We start from the raw sequence: 3,837 nt of genomic DNA, 5'->3' as shown, positions 1-3,837 counted from the left end.
TTTTAAAGTATTATTCCATTATCTCTACCTCAGTTTTTGGTAGAGTTAGACTTAAAGCTTTACCATTTGTAGATTTACAGCCTAGAGGCAAGAGGAAACACTGTGACTAAAACATTACTAATTTAAGGCATAATATCCAGGAGAAACATATGGACTGCTCCAGGAGCAATGGAAATATTTGGTGATAGAACGTCAGTAGTGTAAGTTCCTGCCTAGTTGGATGACAGACAGGCCAGGACAGTAGGTAGTCATGCATATGAACAATTTTTTCACCTTCTTGGCTTTAGCTACTTTTGAAATAATAAGTATAATAAACAATTATATTTTGAAAAAATACCTTCCATTCTGAACAATTCTGTCTAAACGGTTCATCTCTCTATGATCCCTTGTAACTAAGATTAGCTTTGTTTCAGTAATACAATCTATGCTATCAGTGTAAGATATTGTGGTTGGTCTGTTCCTACATGGAAGAAGGGTAAAGGTTCAGGTAGACATTTGTCCCAGCAAGACCTCATTTGGGAAATTTTAAGCTGCAGAAGTTTAGAAGTAGCTCTTAAGCAAGGCTTGCTTTGAATCCATTAGCTCCACAAAGCTAACTCAGTTGATAAATAAGTACTTGAAAAGCCATCACTTTTGGAATTAGCTGTAAAGGCTTCAAAGTATGATCAAATTTAAAAGGAGAACGACAAAATAGTCATTGACAAAAAAATTGTAAATGTGAGGAATCGACCAAACGATATCAGATTTTTTCCACTATACACAGAATTTTAGAGAAATAAGATCAATAGCATTTTTAGGAACAATAAGGGTTCCTTCTTACAAATAGGCATCCATGGATATATGCCTGTATAAGATTGCATCATTACATTAATTACTTAAATTTAGAGGATTCTACATGCTTCAGAAGCAGGTCTACCCAAATTACAATACAGAGATTAACATGGCACTTGCACAAGGATGATAGGAAAATTTGTGAAGTATTACTTATTTTTCATTCTTCTGATGCAAAAAATGAAAAACAGTTATTAAAAAGTTGATTACAAAAATACAAGTGTAACAATACATGCAATTCATAGAATTAAAGGTTAGTTTGTCATCGTTTTATTAAATCTTCACCTTAGAAAGGCTTTACACAGCATAACCTTTACAAAACTTGAAATTAGATAACATTGTCATTTTATCCCAAAGAAATAAAATAATATTAAGACTCAGGAAAAAAAGGAATCTTAAACTTCTTCTATGTGGAATGCAATCTGAAAGGACACATTTATTAATGAACATATACATTATATAATAATGTCGAATTCAAATTATTATATCTAGGAGAGAATGAAATAGATTTTGGACATTATACAAACATAGATATACTTTTTTCAGAAAAGCACCAGGAACATCTTTAGTGTCTATACTATTCATTTCAACAGATAAGTTAAAATTATTTCTGATTAAAAAAAAAATCACAAACTCTGCAGAAATCATTATAGATGTATACAAACAACTCTTGAATACATTTTGACATCAAAGTCAGGCAATTCACTTTGAAGAATACCATGGAATCCATGCATTTTTAAAGTAAGATATTGCTGTTGCTTTGTATTGTGAAAAAAAATTTGTAGGGACACAAAGGATGGACTGGCATTTTTGAAATTTAAGAAACTTAATCAAACTATTACGACTTAGGAGAACAATTTGTACAGCCTTCCACAACTTCAAAGATGTAGTGATACATAGTTATCCTTTTGGCAATATCAAATGCAGTTTCTTCCAAGTTGTTCTTCAGACCTGCTTTGATATAGTGATTCAACAGAAGTAGATACAAGGTATCTTTGCTATTTCTATTCCTAGCAGAAATATGCAAGGGGGTCAAGAGGCCTTTAATTTGGGCATTGGTATCTGCATCATGATGAAGTAAGAAAAAAGCCACTCTGGTATTATTCCACATGTAAGCACTGTGCAGGCGTGTCCAACCATTTAGAGCTATTGCATGAATATCTGCCTTGAGCTTCCAACTCATGGACAATATCTAAGTGTCCACTCTAGGCTTCCTGATGAAGAGGGGTATACTCATCCTCATCCCTAGTATTCATCTGGGTGGCCTTTTTGGAAAGTAGTCTCTGAACCATAGTAAGCCAATTAATTTCGGCATCCCAAAGAAGAAATTTGCTTGGATCCTACTCCATTTTTTTCTTGCAATTGATACCATTCCTTACTTTTTTCTCTTGTTCCTTGTCTTCATCAGAATTACCTAACCAGAGACTTTGAGTGCCAGTGGGAATGGGATATCAATGTATTTCTCCAATAGTTCACATTGGTTGAACTGGTCAGAAAAATCTGGTGAATTTTCTGCATATGTTTTTTCAGCATGATTTATTTTCTCTTTTTCCATTTTTACTATTCTAAATTATACTAACTGGAGAGAAGGGAATTGATAGAGAGCAGAGGAACGATTTTCCTCAGTATTCAAAGGTACAGACTGAAAATGAGGACCAGTGGTGTCTTCATGTGCAGCTTATTCTGGGAATGAGAAAATAGGAAACAATGCCTTTTATGTAAATGATTTGGGAAATATCATGTTATAGTGTAAGATAACTCACTATTAAACATATGGGCTTTAAGAGCTTTGTAGTAGCTTTCTAAGGTTGATATGCAACATTAGAAAAAATGTATAATGCAGTAGTAAAATAGAAGTCCTTTGTATGACTATCTAAATTCTTGTTTTTTTTAAAGACACTTGTTTTCATCTAAAAATAAGCCTGTCCATTGTCTTCAGGTGATTTTGATGATTGAAGATGCTTAATGAGAAGTCAAAATGTATTAGTAGTCCTTTGCTATCAATTAAATTTCACTTTTTCTTCTTGGAGATTATAATGATCAAAGCAATAGTTCAGAATCAGCAAGCAATATTTCAGAATCATGCTTCAAGTGCAAGTGAATCACCAGTAAGTAATCCTGGATTCCATTTTCCAAAAAGTTTTGTCACAGATACAATCTTCTACAATCTGCCTGCCTTCTCTAGCTGCTTTCCTAGCCTGGACCTATTCCTTCATTGTACAGGAAAAGTGTGATTCAACTGATTTCAGTCAGATCTGTTAGTAAAGTTATCAAGTATTTAGATTCTTTTTTTAAAAATTAGTTTTGGGGCCTGAACTCTGGGCCTGGGCACTGTCTTTGAGCTCTTCAAATCAAGGCAAGCGCTCTACCACTTGAGCCACAGCACCACTTCTGGATTTTTCTGTTTCTGTGGTGCTATTTTGGGAAATGGCAGAGCAGAAAGTGAAATGATGCAACCAAAAACATAAAAGCAAAATAAATTAGGATAATTATGGAGCAACCATATTGTCTATAAGAACCATGAAAGAGAGAGAGGAAAAGAGATGTGCAATGACCTAGCTAGCCGCAAAATCCATGCTTCGAATCAATTTACAGAGCAAACATTTTTTTTTACTTTTTAAAAGAGATAGAAATAGAATTTATGTATTTACTTGAAATTAGTAAATACATTTTTAGTCGCCTATATAAAGAGACATAGCTTTGACCAAATTACAGACAAGAATCTTAATCCTTGGGCTGGTAATGTGCTTCAGTGTTAGAGTGTTTGCCTTGCAGCTTACTACAGTGTGGAGACTACTTTCCAAAAAGGCCACTCATATGAATACTAGGGATGAGGATGAGTATACCCCCCTTCATCGGGAAGCCTAGAGTGGACACCTAGACATTGTCCATGAGTTAGTATCTCAAGACAGATATTCATGCAATAACTGTGAATGGCTAGACACCCCTGCACAATGCATATATGTGGAACATATTGCAACAGCACACACACACACACACACACAC

General features: G+C 34.4%; 1 pseudogene; it reads left to right on the top strand.

Annotated features, from left to right (window-relative positions):
* Positions 1-895: 895 nt before the first annotated feature.
* LOC122102907 lies at positions 896-992 on the top strand (annotated as a pseudogene).
* The last annotated feature ends 2,845 nt before the right edge of the window (positions 993-3,837 follow it).

The sequence above is a fragment of the Dipodomys spectabilis genome, unplaced genomic scaffold (assembly GCF_019054845.1).
Source record: "Dipodomys spectabilis isolate Male_0828 unplaced genomic scaffold, ASM1905484v1 ptg000953l, whole genome shotgun sequence".
Classification (NCBI taxonomy): domain Eukaryota; kingdom Metazoa; phylum Chordata; class Mammalia; order Rodentia; family Heteromyidae; genus Dipodomys; species Dipodomys spectabilis.
Note: the sequence above shows the minus strand (reverse complement) of the source record. Positions and strands in the feature narration are given on the sequence as shown.